Source organism: Neocloeon triangulifer, unplaced genomic scaffold (genome assembly GCF_031216515.1).
Source record: "Neocloeon triangulifer isolate White Clay Creek 2 clone unplaced genomic scaffold, ASM3121651v1 ptg000013l, whole genome shotgun sequence".
Lineage (NCBI taxonomy): Eukaryota > Metazoa > Arthropoda > Insecta > Ephemeroptera > Baetidae > Neocloeon > Neocloeon triangulifer.
The window spans coordinates 5,298,864-5,322,117 of record NW_026775555.1 but is presented as its reverse complement, the minus strand read 5'-3'; the positions used below and the strand labels follow the sequence as shown (position 1 = coordinate 5,322,117).

Genomic DNA, 23,254 nt, shown 5'->3' with positions numbered 1-23,254 from the left:
AGTTAGTTAGGGGCATTATTAAGCAGCGAGTCGCACCTCCTCTCTCATTAACGGCAATGACAAACAATCGCTCATGCAAATTCCCCCGACGCGATGGCTATCTCTGTGCAGAATTATTGTGATTTCTAGCCCGCGAGTGTGGCGAGGAAAGAAAGAAAGCCCGAAGGATGAAAATAGTAGGAGTGAACGAGGAAGTCGCGGCGGCGGGGAAAGACGCCTGTACCTGAGAGAGGGGGCAGGGAGGCGTGGAGGGGGTCCGAAAAGTAGGTCTACAGGTTTGCGGGCGGGCCTTGGCGCCTCGGCCGAAGGTAGGAGTCGCTGGCATGCAACTTTGGTGCCAAGTCTGCACTCGTCGTCTTGGATTAGCCCAGTGCACCAGAACACGTGCGAATCAGCTGCTGCTTTGCGTGCGTTTTTGTGCTCCCAGTGTGTTTTCTGACTCAATTTTGAATATTCCGCCTTCGAGGATTCTGGCGCCCTTAGTGCATCCGTCGATTGCTCTACCGCACACAGTTGGATCCCGAGCAGCTTTTCCGACCGGTGAGTTTTTGATAGCAAATTTTCCCGATTGCATGTCTTTCGGTCTGACGCGGGGAAGCCCGGCCGCTTGCTAAGCTTGCCGCAGAGAAAGTTTTGCTTCCACTGATCGATTATAAAGTTGCTCTGCGCTTTTGAAACATAACCGACCGGTGTTTTTGTTTCGGCACTACTTGATGGAGAAATTTATTTCGGAGGCGATTATTTTGACTTGACGAACTGATTGAGTTGAGGTTTTGAGGTTTCTAACAACTGCTGTCATTCAATACTGAAATTAAAAAGATATTTTTAAATAAAATTAAACTTAAAATTTAATGTAAATAAATTTCAACATTATTTTTTTTTAAGCACTTTGTTAAAATTTTTATACAGAAAATTTTTGATAGAAAATTTAATTTCTAATCTTGTTTTTAAAATTAAATTATTTAATTTTCCTCAATTTTAGTTAAAAAAAAATCACAAACTATATTATCTGGGTAGTTTCATTTTCTTTTATTTACATATACATATTTTATTTATTAAGAATATTTAGAAAACTTTCTGCTTTCCAGATTGCTTCCAAAATTGCTTTCCAATTTTGCCATTCAAAAGCAAATAACCCTTGTTATCAAATTAATTTTTCCTGCACCAATCATCTGCAATTAAGTATAATTGTTATGACGCAAACGCGAAAATTCGCCGCTCAGGCTTATTTTATTATTGCTCTCCAAACCGTAAAAATAAAATTAGCTATGCAACCTGCTCTGGCCCAATTGCTGAGAGGCCAGATCTATTAAAAAGATGTTTTGTTCCATTAAGGCAGTATTTGGAGCATTTACCATTAATAGACGCCTCGAGTGAATCCACCATTGAGTGGAGACGAGCGAGATTTGCATAAGTAAATACAACGGCGTCCGAAAAGACAATGGCCGCTATTAATATTCATGCATAAGTAATTCCGAGTCGCCTATTATCAAAGTCGGAGATCCGAATCTCGGCTCGCGCGAGAGAGAAAAAAAACAACACATTTCGCATTGTTTTTGCGCCACGCACTGGGAATTATTTAGGATACGCAATTAGACTACTCGTCGCCGCGATTAATTAATGCACGATGCACTTTTGGTGTGGTCGGAAAATTTCTCACAATTTCTGGCGGCTCGAATGGAACACGTGGGAATTTATTTGTCGTACGTCTTGGAGAGCGAGTTAGCGTTTGTTGCTCGGCGGGTACATAAAATATGAACTACTAGGCGGTGTGAGTGATACACTGACTCACTGACTGACTTTTCGCGTCGTGAGTTTAAATTCATCATACAACCTGAGAAGCCGGAGATGTGATTTAATGCCTTGGCTGCTGGAATTTCACACCGACAATTTTTGATAGGCCCCGGCTCAAATAGTTAAAAGTGAAATCGATCCTTATATGAAGTTTCTAATACTTTTATAAACCACCTAGCGGAGAAGAAACATAAAAAAAATCCATTATAACATGATAAAATATTTATTCTTTAATTTTTTAAAAATTTCACTGTAAAAAAATCCAAACTGAGCTTAAAGAAAAATGTACCAAGTTTGCTTTCAGAGTTTATTTTTTTTATGAAACTAGAATTGCAAAGTAATATAACTACTAGGTTTTATTTGAAGCTAATTTTAGAGGCCCTTCCTCAATATACTTTGCAATTTTTTCGATGGCAGTCCGGCTTAAGGAAGTGCTGCTTGGTTGGGCCCTAACTTTGGTCAGAGAGCAAAAAAAATGCACTGCTAACGCCCATGGTACAAGGCTGTTGATTTATATTGGGAGCAATAAAATTACATACACATAGGTGTAAGTACATCGCGCTAAATATGAGTATGGAAATGATTTTCAACCGAGGTGGGCAGATAAAATGTGTGTTATAATGATCTGATGCTACACGTTCGATTTGTAGCACCTGCCAATCAGGAAAGATTACAAAAGATTTCAAGATCAACCTAGAGAATTTTACAAATAAAAAAAACTCAAATTTGTTGTAAGCTGTAATACATTTTATTTACAATTTTTTTATTGTAATAACTTCCCATATTTGAGCTGCTAGGAAATTTATTCAACAGTTAATTTTTGTTGCTTTAAAAAGTAAAGGAAAAATTGGTTTTAATTCTTGTTGAATATGATTTAAATTTATATTCTTAAAATTAAAATCAACATAAAATTAAATCAATTTTTCTTTATTGCCATATAAAATCTTGTTCCAAAAAGAAAATGAGTCTCGGAGAACCCGAGAAGCTTCAGCTGTAAAATAGTTGAAAATATTTGTACATGTTTCATGTTCTGTACCTTATATTGTAGTACCTATGATGTTTAATAAACCCCATTCAAAATTTGGCTTAAAAATATCTTTGATGCATATTAGAACATTTTTTTTTAGCATCAGAATGCAGGATATTATTCTAACAAGTATAAATATAATATTATGCATGATGCAGAGTAAGACAGGTAGCTCTTGGGAAAAGCAGGGTGCATTGACACACATTCCGAGTGTGTTCTCTGCCGCTACCACCGCCGCTTCCCGCTATACATAAAAAGAGATTCCTGAACAAATCGCAGTAGCTTTTTGCTGCATAATATTTCGCTGCCATTAATCATATTTTTACATGCACACGGATATCACGTTGCGTCACTGCACGAGTTAATTGCCACCGCGCCGACAATGCAATTTCCCGCGAGAAGGAAGTTGAATGAAACCGGAGATGATACACATTCACGCACAATATTCGCACGACCTTTATTTTCGCTCCGAAAACTCCAATCGCAGCCCTTCCTCGTCAAATAATTTCTTAAGGTCGAATTTGTTTTATTTGATCATGAACGATTAAATTCGGAATTTGGAGGTCTTGACGTGACGTCATCGGCGGCGCGCCCGCGGAGACATTTAAATTAAAGACTGTGTGCGTCTGCGGCAATTAATCGAGTTAATTGGCGCGCCGAGAATTTTAAATGTCTCTTGGCTTGTTATCGGTATAAACTTTCCAACTTTCGGCGGAATCCTTGATAAAAAAGAGCGCCTTTTTATCGGTTTTTTTATTTAATTTTCGCCCACCGTGAACTTTCAAAATCAGTGTCGTGACAAAAGGTGCAGATTTTATTGGGTCGTGTGCGCATTTTTAATTAAGATTTCGAGACAGATAAAAAGACCTCACGGGCGTAGGAGTGTCTCTCGCGGCGAGAGAGTGATTTGCAAATGCTAAAGTCATGTTTTTGCACCGCTATCAGCTCAATAAATAAATTCGCTCGGCTCGATTTCTATGCAGAAATAATCATGACCGACGTGTGTGTGTTGCATCAACTTTCGACCCCGCGCGCAATGCATGCAGTGCGAATTGCTCGCGAAAAGCTCTTTACTCTCTCGCCGGTTGTGAAGCAACTTTATTTCTTTTTAAGTGAGTCGGTCGGCTCTCTGCTGTGCTAATGACGATGAGCAGGTTATATTATATGTCTCTAATTGGAGTTTTCATATAACACGTGCTTAGCATGTCGCTGATCTTCGCCGTCAGTGATTTACGATCGAAAAGCGGATTTTGCAGTGCAAAATGAGAAACTTGCGTCACCTCTCTTGTACTGAAATTAGCATAATCTGGACACGTTTGCTGAATTTTCTATATTGAGCAAATAGATGCTTGCTAGTTTATTACAATGAAAGGGTCGATTGATCATGGCCGGTTAAATTTGTTATGCAAAAAAATTTAGGAATAGGAACGGCTATCTTAAACACAAAATGGAAATTTTTTTCATACTGACTTATTTATTCTGGCACCAATTATGTAAGTTGACAAAGTAAGCTCCGAAATGTATAATAACTATGTTTTTTGAAAGTTACTTTTCCATTCATTCCAATATAATCAATATTATTAACTCAATTTATGATTTTTAACGAGCCATTGAGCCATTAGTGAGTGGCAAACTGTAAATTTTTCGAAAAGGTTAATATTGAATTTAAAATATTATGTCATTTTGGTTGTTACTTATGGAAATTTCAAGTCTCGGGCCTTTTCATGGTTCATATTCATAGAGATTTTTAATTTCAAAGAATAATAAAAACATTCTTGGAATTTCTCTGCAGCAGAACAAAAGTTTCTAATCCAACAATACATCTAAAATCTTTCGTGTTGTTTCAATTGAATTAAGCTGTTCAAATTCAATTTTTTTGTCAATCATTCTCAATAATTGTGAATTAATTATTTTGATTATTGGAAATAAAAAAATAGTTTGTGTTTGTGCGGTTTTGTGCGTCAAAAAGGGTGTGAAATTTTTAACTTTTTTTTAACTTTATTGTCATTAAAAATTTTTATCTTATGATAGAAATGAAAATTTAACACGTTTAATAGACTTTTGATCCTTCGTGTCTTTTTAATTTTTATAAATAATAAAATTTCCTTAAATAGATTTTATGGGAGTGAAAAAATCCAGTCCTAATTTGACCTAAGCTTTTTAGTAGATATTTGTCAGCCGTTGAAATTAACATAAAAAATCCATCGAGCTGCAACTGGAAACCATAAATTAGTGCTGGCCGCCGGCTCGGAGTCAATATTTGGTCAAATTAATTATGCGACAAACATTTTCTCCCATAAACATTCCGACCTTTTGGAGTGTTTGAAATAAGTCTTTGCAGAGAGGATGCTATTTCTGGACCTCCGGTCATGACCTCTGTGTTTTTCAATACGAACTCGAGTGTGATATTCCTTAGCATTTAGCGCTTGACCTATAATATTCTCCACGCGCCTTGATTGTGTCGTCGGCCGATGATCTGCTCTTTTCTCTGTTTATTTATAGCTTAATTTTCCAACGCGTCTCTTCAGAGAATATCGAGATGGGAAGGAAATGAGAAAAATGACGCGTCCATAGTGCATAGCTTAAGATTACTCGCGTACAAGAATAAATAAATAAACGACTAAATATAGAGAATATCAACTTTCTCGCGCGCAGCATCTCTCGGCTGAGTTTTTGCTGCATATGGCGAAGAGAGAAGTTGAGGCTTCAATAAAAATGATGCGGTCGTGCCGTTCGCACAAATCTCTCAGCTTTGCGCTCATCATAAATTGCAGCTTTTGCTATTTATATAAATTGTGGAAGAGTTAATTGGTTTATTGGCACGCAATGTGCGTTGCCGAGGTGGGCAGAAGCCTTAAGAGGATAATTAGCCGAAGTTGTAAAATTGGAAAATGAATTTCTCCGTAACCTGCGCACGGCCTTTTGGCTATTTTCAAGAAAAAAATTTGTGAAATTGGTCGAAAGTAAAGGAAAATTAGGAAAACGTTGCAAATACAGAGATAATGTGCAGATAATTAATATGCCTCTCAACTGGTCAATTAAAAGTTTCTTTGTTTGTTTTTGGATTCTTCCTAAATGTGAATGTGAATTTAGTTGATTACCTACTTTATAAATTAATGCAAAAAATTTTGCATAATTTTCAAATATTTTTTTGAAAATTTAATTCATCTTTTTGGTGTGAAAACTCAACGTCTTTTGCAAATAAATAAATATGAACACTATATAGTAACAATTTTTACATTTTTTTTAAAGGGCTTCAATTTCAGTTGTTTAAATACGACTTTTATTTTAGCTTTTTCGTAATTTTGCATAAATACTTTTTATTTAGCCTAATAAGCAACACCACAAATCTAAAAACTGTTTTTTTTTTAGTCTTTTACAATACAATTTCAAAGCATTGTGTTGTCTTCTGCAGATTCCCGCGCCAAGCTGATGCATAAATTGATCGCCGCTGAAAAACTGTTACTCGAATACAAAAATCCGCGCAATTTTATCCTCGAATATGCAAAGAGACACCACACGCGGTGTGCAATTTCCATAATATTAATTATAACCACCCATCACTAATGGCGAACAATGAATGGGGAATCGGATTCTGCCTTTGATATCAGAGCAGATCTTCTTTTTTCCCATGGCGAGAGAGCAGGAAACAAAAGTCCATCGCAGCCGACCGAGCAGCGACTCCTTCATACATAATAAATATATTGTATGATAAACAGACACCACCTGTAGTGGTATTTAGAACAAACTTTGATGTTATATGCATGGATGCATGACTTATCAGCTCGTGTATCAATGGAATAGCTGTAGATTTGGTATTTGTACATGCTGATTAAGTTACGGCCTATTTTTCCGATGCTTATGCATGCAGATCGACCGCGCCGTTGCTCTTTGCTTTATTTTACGAGTGCTATCTCATGGACCAAATAATCCAAGGAGATTTCGATCGCCGCTCGGCTGCTTTCCATTCTCCTTTGCACCTTAATGTGCCCAAATGAGAACGTTGCAATAAAAGAGACGCAGCCATAAAACACACCATGCGCGCCGTTAAATTTGCGGGTACTTTGGAGGGTTTTTGCAGCTCATTGTTGTTGGGTTTATTGGTTTTCAAAGTGCAGAGGTGCCGTAATATTGCTGACGTGAAATCCAATCGCGACATGGTCGAGACCAGCGATTTAATAAATTTTTGTTAAGCATAAAAATTTTGCATAGCAGTTATTAAAACTTGTTTTAAATAATATTATGTTATTTTTTAATATAAACAATATAATAATAAAATTTTTTTTAAATATATTTGACGATTTAAACTAAATTTTCATGAAGAAAAAAGGAAGAAAAGGAATATTACACAAATCTATAAAAATATATTAAATTTGCTATGGCTTTTCAAACAAGCATCGTTGTTAACCAGGAATGAAATTCATCTTATCGCTGTAGTGGATCAGCTATTATGAATTATAAATTATATATTGAAGGTAATTATATAATGTGATTTGAAAACTTGTTAGAAAAATAAATTTGGTATTTAAAAATAATCAGTTTCAGTCGCATGCAGGTGCAAAGAGGAACTACGGTGTTCGAGGCTACGTGAATGAGCTGTGGCTGAAAAATGAAATAATGAGGGGAGACGCGGTGCGGCGCATATTGTTGCGTTAATGTCGTGAGCGAGCATAATATTTCACTCGATTTTGGCAATATTTACGAGGCGAGCCGACGAAATTTATTGCACCACGGCGACCAACTTGCGAAACGTGAGATGCTACAGTGCGGCTCTTATTGCGCGTGCATCGGAACAGAAAAGAATAAAATAACAACACACACAGCATCATCCTTGCGAATATGCGATACACAAGCGTGCGCTTTTGATCGCACACATGCCCAAAAAAGCGGTGCGGCTGTTAATTTTCGCAAAGTGGCTGCGGCAATGACATTTCATCCTCGCGAAAGTAAAGCGCGCGAGGCAGAATGTGGTTTTCACACATAAATACGGCAAGGATAATCGCGGCAGCAAGTGAGAATTTCACCTTTGAAGTTCACACGTGTTGTCGACCGTAGCCAAAAATTATTTTTGAATTAAGTTTTTCATTAAAAATTTAATTAATTTATTAACACATATTGCAAGTTTAAATAAAAATGGTAACTGCTAAATTATATCTGAAAAGTAGAAATATTTCATCAAAAAACCAAAGATTAATTTTATTTATTTTATATGTGATCGTTCTAATTTATGATTTGAAATTTATCATTATCAGATTTGATATTTTGAGTGTAAAACAGGCAAAATCATCACAATCGTTTTATTTTTCAATTTCATGTTTTTGTAAAATTTTTTTAGAATTAAATCTCCATTTTGAGTTAATTTAATTCCAGAATATCAGTTCAAATCCTTTGATAAAGATACTTTTTTTGCAAAATGTGCAGCCTCTATCAATATTCAAGTAATTTCTAAGAAACTGGAGAGAAGAGGCGCGCAAACTTACTTTTGGCACCCACAAAGAAATTTTCCGAGAATGAATTGAGCCATGCACTTTGCTGCACAAAGCCACTTATTCTTTTGGCCCAATATTCCTGCCGTGTCACTTTTATTCTGTGTGTTCTACACACACACATAACATAATCAAGGGCAGCACTGCCTGAAATTTATTATTTTCCCAGAGCGCTCTGCATAAATATTATCCACCTTCAGTACAAAACACTACGCTTTTGACTTGTGTGTCACTGGGTATGTGTTTTTTATTTTAATTTCAAGACGGGATTTTTAAAATGCGCTGCATGCGCACACCATGACGCTTTTTACAAAAGAGAGAACTTTCTGCGAAATAAACGCACACCTCTCGGCTGATTTGCATTTTTCTGGAGATAAGCATACGAGAGAGAGAGAGACTGGCAGGCAAAAAGTTAAAATAAGCAGCACCTGACCGAGGCTTGAAAGCTTTTAATTAAACTCGGTATTTATGTGGGTGATTCAAAACTTCAACGGCTTGTTTTTGTTGACACAGATTTTGCTGCGATTCTTGACCTGAAAAGTGGCACGATCGGGACTTTTGACGGAAACACATTAGAAATATATTCGCCGAAATTATTATAACATTTCAAATGTTGCATTTTTAATAACTATTCTCGTAACAACAGAGAAATCTTGTTGTGTTTCACAGGAAGCAATAACTCGTGTCAGATTTTATTCGTCTGTCAGAATTATTTTGACGCACAAGGAGAGCAAGTAAAAATTCATACGATTGACGTTTCTTATCTGTTTCGCAAAATGTGCAGCGCCAGGTGTTCGGAAACTGGACGTGTTGTTGAGTGAGGATGCGATGGAGAAGTAGGTGGAGATGATTTATGATAGACCTGGAGAGGTGTCAAAAGGTTTTTAATCTCCGCGTGCGTGCTCGGAAACCGCCGAATAGTGCAGGAGGATATGGTCAGGAAGCCGTGTCACGCGCACTTTTGACCCCGGCAAATTGCTTTATTGTACATTTACACGCAGATGAGGTCGCATGTGTGTGTGTCTGCGAGTGCAGGATAGGATGCCCTTTGCATATTTGCCGGCATCGCGTGCAATAAATTTCGTAGAGAGTAACCTTTGACGGCGGAATGCAGAGAGAAAGAAAGATGAGGTGTGAATAGAATATATGCATGCCTAGAAAAAAAGGATCCTATTGAGAAAACTATTAAAATAAATTGCGAAAAGATGATTCGCTATAAGCTATAATATTCATGAATAGAAAAATAGCGTGTAACCTACATTTTCAAACTTTTTCAAATTATTTTTTATCCTGCCATTATTGAGGTTGATAGCCTTTATTGCCTATAATTACTTTTGGGAACTGAATCTTATGGTTTTGACATTCAATTAATTTTGAAAAATGGGAATTCTGTAATAAAAAAACTTTTAATTTGGTATTCAATTCTAAAATGTACTTGCAGTTTTTTATTAATTTGATTTTAATGTATTGATTGTGGTATTTAAATTTATCTGAATTGAGAAAAAAAAGATAGAAATTTCTATATTATTCAAATTATTTAAAAAATTTCAATGCATCTGAGTTTAAAGTTAAAAATCTACAAAAAAATTGTATACAGCTGAGGTTTAAAGTTCACTGCATACAAATTTTAAAAGGAATTAAGGACACTTGCGACTTTCTTAAAATTCTTCGAATCTGTCCAGACGATTTCAGCACAGTAACTGAAATTCAGCACTTTATTAAGTATACTTTTTTAAATAACTAACTTTCACCGTGCGGCGGATGAGTCCCTTGAGAATATCTTCATTCAACAGCCAGTGCTTGAAAAAGCAGGCATTTATTCAGCACTGTTTGAAGAGGCAAAAGTGTTAAAAATTGTACAATGAGTGGGAGTGGCGCTGTTTGTTTATCCTCCTGCGCCGCGACGGATACACTGAAAATTTCATTAGGCCCTCGATTATTAAAAGAAACGCCCAAGGTCACGTGAACCGCTAGAAAGGAAGTCGGGTGAAATTCGCGAACGTTAAAAATGCGAAAACGCAGAAGCTCCAAGTTTGATGGACGATTGATGGCATGTTATGTGTCATAAAACTTGACCTTCGGTGTACAACCGACGAAGGAAGCGAGCCAACTTGAAAACTGTAAACGGCGGCAATTTATTAATTATTATATGAACACTTGAAGCTAAGCTTCACTTGAAAGTGTGAAAATTCACACCGCAAAATCAGAAAGTTTTAATTGTGATTAAAAAATTAAAACAAAAAATCTGGTGTGCAATTAATTTTTAAGTATAAAAATTAAATTCTTTCGTCGGCCGAAATTTTTATTTCATCACCAACGCTGGATATTATGAAACTGAGAGCGATATAATTACCAGGTCTTTTTACAACATTCATTAATTATTAGGTCCGGAGCAGCAGAAAGGATCAAAGCAATTTCTCTTCTGATCCAGAAGCACACACGTGTGTCTAATACTTTATTTTAAATATAATTATATCGCAGAGGCCCCTCGAGTGTTCAAGTTATTTGCAGTTCATTAGTGCACTCGGCTGGGCAAATTGAATTTTCGCTGCGGGCCAACTATAGCTCGATGGAATCTCCGGCCAATTCTCATTACGCGCTACGATTGCTATTGTTAGCTGCAGGTATTGGTTGATGTGTCGGGGTCATCGCGATAGCCCTACCAGTGCCATATTGTACACGTAGACATTGGGCAAAAATGATTCAAATAACAGAGCTCTCGCCTGCGAACGAAAATTGCGCCTGTCTGCCTGTCAATTAGCCAAGGCGGTTCGGTTGCAGCTCGTTTTTCAAAAAACCTCCTTTTCTCTGTCTTGCCTGCCGAGCAATTTTCGTCTGTATGATCACAACGTATACGGAGAGAACAGAAGGAGCACATTCGCATTCAGAAATTTCCCACACAGTCCTTCTTGAGCTTCAATCAAATGATGCTTTACGTGTTAAATTCAAGCAGTGTTTTTATACATATTCTAATTATAATTCTTTTATTGAATTTATGTTAACATTATTTAAGGTATATTTTAAATATTTTTATATTTTATTATAAATCTAGCATTTTTTTAAATCTAATATTAGTCTTTATTTATTTAAACTCTATTATAAGTTTTTTAAAAATATTGGTATTTTTAAGAACATTTATAAACCCAGTAATTATATAATTTTTTACAAACTTCTTATATTAAATGGTTGAGGCACAATCAAGATATATTTTAAGTTAACTTTTCATCTGTGGTTCTGCATTACCGACGTTTGATAAAAAATTGATCGATGTATTTGATTAAATATAAATAAGCAGTTTGCAATGTTAATTATTGCAATATATTGAATGAAGGAATCGGAGAGGATTTAAATTTTCAATTTGAAGCCATAAACCCAATTTTTGCAAATTTTCAGCAAGTCAATTTAATTTTTTACAAGAAATTTATTCTTGCTTCCCCTTGCTCAATTTCAAGTCAACCCGGACAATACGTCTTTCGCAATTCCTAGTTTCATTTCATGACCTCTGTCTGACTCTTTGGCATAAAAATAGACTATTTCAATGCAAAAGTCTTTCAAAGCATCAGGCAGAGGAAATATATATTTATAATGATATAGACAGTTATGGAGAGATTCGCTCATTAGCCGTCTATAGCGATAAAATCCCATTTGCCTGCGATGAAGGCAAAACGCAGATCAATTTGCGGCGAAATCTCGATAAAGCAGCGCGGCCTCGCGTGGAGAATTATCGCAACTGTGCTATCGGCCGAGGTGGACCTAATTTCGTCGTATATACAAATTAGACGAGTAAAATCGCATTTTAATGACTCCATCTCAAAGCAAGGGAGCAATTTGATCGAGGCCAAAATAAATAATAATCGTTTGCCGCATAATCTGCATTAACAATCTCGTCACGAAAGCAGGCGGCAATTACAATATAATAAAAGTGTAATTCGTCTCTTCTTTGACGCCTCGTCTTCAAAGGCCGGCTGGTTTTAATGCGATTGTTCAGCGCTTTTTTCCCATTGTTGAAAACACACTGTCGCTGGCAGAGAGGTGTGGACCGACGCCGATATAATAAATACGCACAGCAGCAGCAAGAAAGAAAGAATAAAAACGACCTTACGCAATAAAAATTCAAAAGCACCGCGCGCAAAATGCCTTTTCTTATTGTTATCTCTTTCTCTGCGTGTCGAGAGCCTTTTAAGAGCAGAGAAGATAAAAAAAAGTAGCTTTTTATTATTTCCCGGGACGCGGCTCAGAGATATTTCAGAGGCGTTGCTTGCGTTTCCTGCCGTTGCGGTTTTGACGGCTGATTGCCGATTTTCTTGATCGAGGGAGGCGAACAGGAAAAATGGAAGTGCTCGCGCAGGTTCAGAGATCATCAAAAACGAAACACGTGATATGCCGCGCAGAAGTAGCTTTGTCTGTTATTTCTCTTCCTAATTTTATTGTGCGAGAGAAATTGCAATTTGTTGCTTCTCCCAGTGGTAATTTGTGTACAGGCGTGAAAAACAATAATCGCCGACGATGCTGTTATTTTCTCGCCACCTTACTGCAATTTTTTCCACGGCCTTTTAATCAGCGTGAGCAAATTTGACCTTAGATTTTAAAAAATCATTTAATAAAATATTAACTTTTAATCCAATTAATAATTTAAATTGACCTAAATATCATTTATATAATTTGTTCTTAAAGGCGATTATTGAAGCAAAAATAAAGTACACCTTTGGAATGTCAAACAAATTTCAAGTTATTTCACGGCCAAGCAATTCCAAAGCGCTTAAGCGGTTTACCAAATAAAGACACAAAGTATTCAGAGCGAAAAATTTAATAACCACCGAATTGCTGCTGGTCAGTCGCATATAATTCCAATCCGTGCATTGGTGCGAAAAGCAGCGAATACATAAAATTCAGCTGAGAAGTGGAATTTCCAAATGAAATAGCGATCAGGGAAGATGACCACACGTTTGATGATTTTCTCGTTCTCTGGAACTAACTGAGTGAGACGCTGTGTCGGTCGTGCAGCCGCGCCGAGGAGGACCCAGTTGTGCCAAGAGTTGTGCTTTTTATGATGCATGTTGTATAGAAAGTTGCTCGTGTTCGGTGCCAACTCTGCGCGCAGCCAGCATGTGGGCCAAAGAGCTAACTAGAAAAAGGGAAATTTCATTCGAACAAGATTTAAGAGTCGGTGACAGCAGCACGCTGGATTAATTTTTTTCAAAAAAAGGCACGACCTTTTTGGTGACTTGCCAACTTCGATATCATTTGCTTCAAAAGAACTTGACTAAATAAATTTATCTAATAAAAAATATACAAAGAGTTCCAAAAAAAATCTTAAGACAATTTGCACAGAATAGAATTTAAATAAAAAGTAAAATATGTTACAAATAAAACAACTTTTTTTTTAAAAAAAATTTAGCAATGCAAATTTTTTCAATTGATTATTGAAAGCGAACGAAAACAAGTTTTAATTTTTCGCTCCTGATTTGTGATAAAATATATTCAGTCCTCCTCCGCCAAAACCACAAATCAGCGTCGGACCAAATCTTCGCGCTAAACGACGAGGGTCGCCGAGCCCACAAATGCAAATCTCGCGACTGCCCCGCTGGCACAAATTATCCGCGAGATTAGTCACACCGATTGCACACATAACGCTGCCGCGCTGAAAATTAATTGTTACAGAGTGCGGCGGCCACGTACACTTTAAAACGCACACGGCAGCGCTGAGAGTTCCGGAATGAGCGACGCCCTCAAGTATAGTGTGGAGCTTGTCTTTATCATGATCTCAACGTCCATGACACAATCTCGTTTGAAAGCTCCACCGCTGACTTTATAAAACCGCACGGCTCGCAGAAATAAAACTGCAAATGAATTTGCACGATTATTTATTTCTAGAAGAGAGAAGGAAATTTCCATTGTGGGTCATGTGTGAGCTGAGTATTTAAATGTAAAGGAAAATCCGGGAAAAAGTATAATATGAAAAGGACAAATGGTCACAACCGAGTAAGAACAACAAGCATCTTATTTGTTAATTAATTTAGTTGTTTCGTATATCTTTGATAAATTTTTTTTATCCACAATATAATTTACTTTTAAAATTAATTTCAACAATAAATAAACATTTTTATAAATATTATTATTATTTTTCATATTTATTTTCATTTTCTACTTGCTGCACGTCAATAAAAAAGATTAAAAAGTTCTATTTTGTTATAATAAAATAAAATTAGTTGTTTTCTGCTTAATGTGCACACTAGTGAAATCAAAATTCCATCTCTGGATCAAATCGGTTATCACCATGATTGTTACGTTTATTTTTGACGCATTAAAAAATTCAGAACTCCCCATTATTTGTTTCATGAATAAAAAATAAGATATGGCACGGAGCAAATCTCTCGCTTTACACAGCAGCTGTTTTTCCTCTCCGGTAAAAAAAGATGCGAAAAATGTTTACGACCTGCGCGCGTTCCTTGGCTGATTTATTTATCAAGGAGCAGGATTATGATTTAATTTATGGCCGTGCTAAACTGTGTGATCCATATTGAGCACCTACACGTTGGGCAACCTCCCTTTATCTCTGTGGCTCGACCTGAAAAAAGAACGCATTAACTTCCAGCCTGCTTTTGCATAACACCGAAGAGAACTGTGTTGACGATGCACGCCTTACGAATGCAAACAACGCGCCGCGGACCTTGTCCTGTCAAAATTCAAAATGGATTGGTCTGATCACTCTCGGGTCAGAGTGATTTTTTACTCATTAGGGCAGCAGCCAGACCTTGGTGCGCTCCGGGTCTTTTGAATACACAAATTTAATTAGTGGTTGTGTTGTTTTGCGCAGGTTTTGCAACGGGGATTTACAGATTTAACTGTAATTTTCGCCTTCTACGCTTTTTCGTCGTTCTTTTTTTCAAAATTATTCAGATTTGATTGTAAAAAGTCAAAATGTTTCGATTTATCAAATCAAATAATTCAATATATCTAAGACCAGCCTTAATTTAGGTAATTGATGTAGATAATGAATTATAATAACATTACAGTGTTTATTAAATGGAATGGGGAACGGAACATCTATTTTTCCTTATAAACAAATTTAATACAATTTAGGCAGGTTTCAATTTGATTAAAAAGTGTGCTTAGAGTGGAAATAAATATTTTTTTTACAGATCGATACAAATTTGTTCAACAGATTGAGATTACCAATATATAATGAGCTTTCAAATAAGTTGAAGTGAAAATTAAAGATCAAATGTTTTATTTAAGAAAAAAAAATAATTAAAAATATTTTTTTTACTAAAAAATAAAATATAAAAGTAAATAGTCATTGAATACATATAAGTTTGTTTAAAACTATTTAACTGTAAAATTAATTTATATTTCTTTTCTCAATATTTGTATTGTCATTTATTTCAATTAAAAATTTTTGAAGATTTTTCCTAAACATTTTTCTGGCGTTAAAGTCTCCCTCGCAGCTGATCTGTTCATGCTCTGATTTAAGGAGAGGTCATGCTTGAAAATACGGTCCTGTATTTTGCACGACTGATCAAATTTGTTACACAAATCTAATTACGGGCGCGAAATAAATTCCAGGGATTACCAGCGTCTGTTTACCAGGTGAGAGGTGTTGTTACCAACGCCTGAGTTACCGATTTGCACCTTAATTATCCATTTATATATGATCGGCCCGAATTGTATTATCAAGCATGCAGCTATTTTGGCTAAAAGCGTTTTTACATGCCTGCACCCAAGGCACAAACATTTTATTAAATCGTGCGCGAGCAGGTCGTAGACATTGACCTCGCATTTTTCCTCGACTGCATGCGTTTGAAAATATTTTTATTGCAGATAGATATCCTGAATGTAAATGAACCAGACGCGATTTGAAATTTTTTTGAAGAAAAACGTGCATCTGAAATACAGCACTAGGTGGAGAGAAATGAGGTTTTCAGCCAAAAAATCTGGTCGTTGGCACACAAAAAATTCACTGGCGTCGGGTTTCAAAATAAATTAAAATTTGCATTTTCTGGCTTCGCGACGGCTCATTTCGGCTTTCGTGGTTAATTTTATGCATTAATTGCCAATCAGAGCGGGCGCTTTTTGACATTCGCTTGCCTTGTTTCGTGCCCCGGGGTCACGGTTCAGGCGGGAGAAAAAGTTGAGCGTGTCGTTGTTTAATGCGATATACACCCAACGAAATTTCCTCGCGCTGACCTCAACCTGCCTTTGATGTGATCTTTGAGAATTTTCACCGTGATGAGTTCATCGAAAAGAAATTTGATACTTTTAACAAGTTATTTTAATTTGTATACATTCAAATCAATTCTTTTGAAAGCCTGAAATTATAAATAATTTTTTTCAAGGCTGAGAAAAAATTTGGCCGACAAAAGAAACTCGTTTTTAATCCCAATGACAGCCAACTGAGTCAGTTTTGATCAATTTTAAGCTCTATTTTAATGAAACTTATCTGATAGTAGTTTTTATTTTGTCTCCAAAGTTTAATTTAATCCAAAGTTCTAGATAAGTTTAATATAAATAAAGAGACCCAATGTCAGTTAGTTCAAAATCCAGCAATTAGCCATTCATGCGCGTGTCAACGTCACCTCTCTTGGCCTAAAATTTATTATGTCGCAAATTTAAGCTAATTTGCATCGCCGAAGCGGCAGTTTACTTTTTGTCGTCACCGGTAGTAGGCGAGAGATCCGCCTGCAGCTTCTCTTCTTACTCCCTTTCATTGTAGGTGGATCCATGTCATATAATTAATTGCCCCACTTCTTCGCGGAATTACTTACTTAGATATTCTTCGCCGCGCGCTGCGGAACAAAAAATAAATAATAAGAGCGCCCAGCGCAGAAACCAACGGCAGAATAAAAAGACCAGAAAGAGCGCGTGCTGCACAAAAAAGCTATAGTACGAGAGCGAAGTAGGCAACGCCCTGCATAAAATAATAATCAACTGCTACTCTCGCATCCTACAACGAGCGAGCGAGCAAAAAACAAAAACTCTGCGCGTCGATCGATCTGGAATATTTCTCTCTTGCGACACACGAGAGACGGACAAAGAAAGCACGCAATTAGGGGATACATTTTTTTTCTCGGCAACCTCCGACCCCGATTGTGAAAAGCCTCACTTCTTCTATATGTCGCATGGAAATTTATAGTTTTTTACTTTTGCTTCGATATTATTTATCATTTTCGCCCGGCTCTCTCTTCTCTATCTGCGGCGCGAGAGAAAATAAAGTCGGACGTGGGCGTCAACTCAGGCTCTCTTTCTTTCTTTCCAAAGGGAATCCCTAGAGTAAAAGAAAGAAAGAAGGGGTCACGTGGTTTGAGAATCAGGTACCGTAAGTGAAGAAGTATGCAAGTAACAAGAGCAGCCAAGTGAGCTGCACCTTGGTGGATTATTTTGGGCGCAGGTGCTCCGGAGAGCTGCTGGAAGATTTCCAACTATTAATTAACTGGAAACCGCGGCAGCGAACGCGCGCTTAAATCAAAATTACTTGCAACTTGGCGTGACCAACTTGCGCAATTGCGATCGAAAAGCCTCGCCTCGGGGATACATAATTTTTCAAATATGATTTCAGTCAAAAGATGAGCTACTTTTTAAGATTTGATAAATAATGTAGTTTCTGTTTAAATTTATTAGTTCAAATCCGGCTGCCTTGTGTTTTTTCCACGTGTACTGGAATAAACGGTGAATTTCTGGATTTTGTTATTCATATCGGTTTGTTTTGACCCTCTCGCAAAGCAAACATGTATTTTGACACGCTAAGCAAACATCATGTTGGCTAAAAGTAAAATTAACACATCATGCTGACACTGGCCCGTGTTTATACCTGGTGAGAGTTTCTAATAATTTCTGCGGAGATAAATGATGCTTTTGTTTGTGCAAAAAAAGTTGATTGCGGAAATTCTTGGTAACCTCCTCTCACGTCAAAACAAAAGTGCAATAACTATTTGTACATTCATGTTTCTTTAATGCCAAATACGACAAGCGTTAACCCCTAAAATTATAATAATCTTGATGAAAGGATTGTACTGATGATTTCATTTATTTTTATTAATTGCTTTAAATTAAATAATTATTTAAAAATTCTGAATCAAAAATTTCATTGCCACCTTATGAAATCTTATTAACCTGATGATGCCTCTCTTAAAAAAAAAATAATAATATAAATAAACAAGAAACTTGTTACAAAAACGAGTTTAACGGTGGCTGGCGATAATTATGTTTTTTATTTTGGAAATTTAAGCAAAATTTTTACTGTTTTGAACAACAATTTTTTCTTTACCAAAATCTTTTGAAAACTTTAGTGCAACAATTAGACAAATAAGCAAGAATACTTATTATTTAAAATTATATTATTTACATCTAAGAAATTTAGTAAAAATTATGTAATTAATATAAAATTTTGGAAGCTTTTTGAATTATTTTGAACTTTTATGACACAACATCATATTGATCAATAAATTCTACATTGTTTCAGGTGCTGAGGTATGTGTGGATGTTACATAACAAGTAGTGAAAACATTTTTACGCCTCCAGGGTGAGTTTTCCTTCCAAATTTAGACCATAAACACAATAAATGCGCAGGCCATATCATAACACTTAACGCCTCTGATAAATTTCTCTCCTTCGCCATAGCTTTGGACGAGATTTTGAGCAAAAAATGCAGAAAAACTGCAACGCCACGAGAGTGTGCCTTGGCAAATAACAATAATTAAATAAATTTTCATTCTCAGACCGGCAGAGGAAGTGAATTTGTGTGCGAAAGCAGCTCTCAATGCCGCGATTAGTCTCTCGTGCGCACTCGATTTATTATTAAGGATAAACATAATACACAGTTAGCGTGATTCGCCGGACTCAGGCATATTATTTACTCTGTTTGTGCAGCGAATTCCTGCCGCGTTCATGACGGCTAATAATACACACACGCCGTCGTCTCGTTACAGTTCCCAGCCGCCGTGACTGATTGGTGATTAAAAGCATGACCGACCAGACCGAGTAACGAACTTGCAGTCAAATGAACTCCCACAGCAAAATTTAATGCTCAAACCTCAAGCTAGGGCAGTGAAAAAGAGATTAGGTCAAGTATTAATTGTGTGAAAATTTATAATTTGACCTGGCGTTCATCTTTTTGGCCAAGATTATTTTTAGTTTGGAAGGAAAAGAAACATTTTGCTTCGTATTTTTCTTATTTAAAAGCTTATTGTTAGTTTCCCGGGATATCCCGCTTAAACTCTTTTGCAAATCAAAAATTGAATTAGCCTAACGCAGAAAATTTAGCACACATAAAATTAGAACATCAAATATTTTAATTAATGTTTTTAGGTTTAAAACGGTTTATGAGAATGTATGTATGTGAAACCAGGCAACCTTAAAATTAATAATTGGAAGTTTTATAAAAAAACATATATTGTTTTAACTAAATAATATTATTTTTAAATTTTCACATCGCAATATAATTTTTAGTTTTAAAAGAATCTTTAATTATTTATTCTTTTTAATAAACATTATTAAAATAATCTTTAAGTATTTATTCTTTTTAATAACCATTATTTTGTTTATTTGCTTTTGTTAACAAGACACTTAAATAGATATGTTTATTAAAATTTTATTAGAATTATTCTTCTATTTTATTTTAAATATTACCTTATCATTCAGTAATAACAAGTAATAAATCTTAACATTTAATTGGTATAGTGCTAAGTTCTCTCTGTCTGTTCTGGTGATTTATAAGTTGTACTTTATTCTTCGTTGATTAAGCGAAACTCAAAATTTATGTTGACAAATAATGAGCATAATTTAAATTTTTTTCAATTATCAGCATTAATTTGTTTTTCAAAATATGAAATGGAAACAATGTATTTGCAACAATGTGGACAAATAAACAACAACAACAATAATAATAATATAATGAATTATAAAAATTTCCTTTGACACTGCCCTAGAAATTTACAAAAATCAAGAGTGAGCTGTGCCTGTGCGCAATTGAAGCGTCGCAAATGGTGCAAAGAAACAAAGTAAGTTTCACAATTATTGCTGTGTTAGAAGGATGCACATTGTGTCTCATAATTTAATGCGCAGACACCAAACAGTGCTGTGTGTATCGCGGCGCGCCGGGCAATAAATCCAATATATCGTGAACCGAGTCTCTGTTTCTTTCTCGGCCGCACGCCGCACACAGCATGAATAACAATTTGCCTATTACACGATTGCGCTGCAACACTTCACCGACCTTTCCTCTCTCTGAAAAATATTAATGGATGCAGATTGCATCTCAATCTGTCCGACTCTCGTTTCTTTCTTTCCGTTCAATTTCGCTGACAAAATGAGGTTAGCTGAAAAATGATGCTTTTCAAAGGCAGCGCACCTGACGAGCCGATCAGATATGCAAATATTGACTTTTGCATTTTCTATTCCTCTAATTTATGGCTGCGTTGTATATTTTTGAAGAGATTATCGTGCTCGAGAGCTGTTGAAAGACTCGTTTTGCACAGATGGGAATTGTTGCGGAATTGCGTCCTCCGGCCACGGAGACAATTTATTATTAGCCTCAAGAGAAGGAATTCCGAACGGCCTTCTTGAGAGAATTGCGAAATTTAGGCGGATGAAATTACTTTCAGAGTAATTCCAATGCCACAAAAAAGCTGAAACTATAAATCCCGTAATTAATTTTTAATATTAAAAAGCTCTTTTATTACTTCATTAATCACAAAGGGGGAAGAGATAAAAGCAAATTACAGTTGCTAAGCCACTCTTTGAACATAAAGTAACAAGATTGTCGTTGAAACGACCAATTTGTCATTTTAATTTGGCACCGGCCCAAGTGTGACCTTCCGATCACACCTGCCGCCGCGCGACACAATGTGCAAAAAATTACGGTAACAACAATACATACAAGTCTTTGCAGTTTTAGTATATTGACTAAATATATTCCTGTTAGGTTGTTCTCTGGGATGTTAAGGCCGCCGTTTGGTCGAGTGACTCACAGTCAGATGCCGGAACTGCAAGGCTGAATTTAAGAAGCCGCGGTGACGTCTGAGGGAAAAAATAAATTGCGAGCCAAGCAAAGCATGCGGCTCCAATATAAATTGAATCGTGACGCGAAATCCAACAAGGCAGCACGCAGCTTAATTGTGCGCGCAGGTTGATTTCAAAAAATATTTATTTTCCTCCGTCCTCCAATTTTCTGATTTTAAGAAATAAATTATTTAAATTTAATGTGATTTTTCTTATTTTTAAAATAAATTCATGATTTAATAATCCTATTGAGATTTTTTTTTTATACAGAGGGGGAAAAAATTAAATTGCAGTTATTATTCCAATTAACATGACAGTTTTGAAATTAGACACAAAAATATTTGGATAATTACAGTTTTAACACATTTTTTTTTGCATCAATTTAATTGTAAACTATGCTATTTAAAATTGCTGTAAATTTCGTATAATAGACCAATTTATTTTCCCTGAAATAATGAGAACTAGTTTTTAAAAAACGAATTTTCACAAATTCTACTTCTCCCGTAACCTCCCAAGGCGTTTTGCATGCTTGGTAGGGATTAATCTTCCAAAAGAGGCAATTAGTGTCACACTAATTAGCCAGTTAGATCAAAGTGGATTAGCTGCTGCAGGAGAAACTTTGAGTGCCGCGATGAGAAAAACTGCAATTTCGGTTGGCAAAAATCGAGGTTCTCACGTCCTTGGTTCGGATCTCGCGCTAGCTCAAAGCTTAATTTGTGATTGCTGTGTACTTATTGTTATTATTAATGCCGCTCATTGTGTATGTATGTGACCTCGATCGGTGCGAGTGATAAAAATTCGCTGACGATTGGCAACGCGCGGCCGAAAAGTCTCTTTCGTTCCGCTGATTATTTTTCAATGCTTCGACCTTTGCTGCTGTTCCGAGCGAGCAAATGAAGAATAAGTATAGACCTTACAGTGAAACAAAGTAAGCTGCTATTAAAATGTTAGACCGAGCCGTGACTGATATAAATTATGCAGAAATATGCAAGTATGCAACGCTTTAATGTGAAGTTGAAGGTTTTTGCAAAAATCTTTTGATAGGGAAACTGAAAATGGGCGAAAATTCTAAAATATTGTAATCTTCTTATTGATTAATCTCTTCCTGCATTTAATGTAAAATTCGTAGAATTATCAAGTCGTAAGTCATTGATAATCCAAGTTTAATTAAATATTAAAAAATAATTGATTAATTTAATAAAAGGCACTGATGCATTCTTGATTAGAACCTGCCAATTTTTATTTGAAAATTATTTAAAGCAATTTCTTAAAAGGAAGTTTTATTTAATTTATTTTTTATAATTATTTTTTAACAAAAATTACTAAAATTGAAGCACCAATTAAAATTTCATAAAAAATTAGAAACTTTCAAATGTAACGAAAATTAATTTATTATATTTTTAATACAAAAAGTATGTTAAAATATAAAAAAAATGTTTTTAATTTAAATTTATTTACAATTTTTAAATATAATATATACATAAATTAAAAATATAAGGCCAACATTAAGTTCTGCCCGTTTATCTTAAAAGGAAAATACACTTGTTGAACTAAAACTTGCACAATGAGTGACAGAGAAAAATATCTCACTAAGAATCCTGTTTCTAATTGGATTCCTCGCGAATTCCACGTGTTCGCGAGGAATTTTGATAGAAATAAATTGCACGTGCCCGATAATACGCGTATCAAAAGAAAGCGGTCCGTCCACTCGGCACAATAACAGCATCTCTTCATTCCTCATTAGCAAAGAATTTTTTACGCAGCCAATTAGCGTTTACCATAAGAATAAAAGGAGCCGGTCTTGCTTGCTCGCTTTGCGCGCGCGAGAGGAACAAAACTAGTCGCGCAGCATCGCCGACCTAAATTTGAGATTTCATACCTAAACACAGCTCGACTCGAGAGATGCGAGCGATGACGAAATATAATTGACAAAAAGAGCAGCGAAATTGGC

The 23,254-nt window shown here is 35.9% G+C and overlaps 1 protein-coding gene across 2 annotated transcripts in view; it reads left to right on the top strand.

Moving 5' to 3' along the window:
* Positions 1–304: 304 nt before the first annotated feature.
* Positions 305–23,254, top strand: part of LOC132198568 (uncharacterized) — a 63,139-nt gene continuing 40,189 nt past the window's right edge. Inside the window, exons 1-2 of one of the 2 annotated variants that reach the window (XM_059622665.1) lie at positions 305–540; positions 18,767–18,826. The gene's annotated coding sequence lies outside the window, so the exon portion shown is untranslated. The remainder of the gene's footprint in view (positions 541–18,766; positions 18,827–23,254) is intronic. The other variant, XM_059622664.1, reaches the window with a different exon arrangement.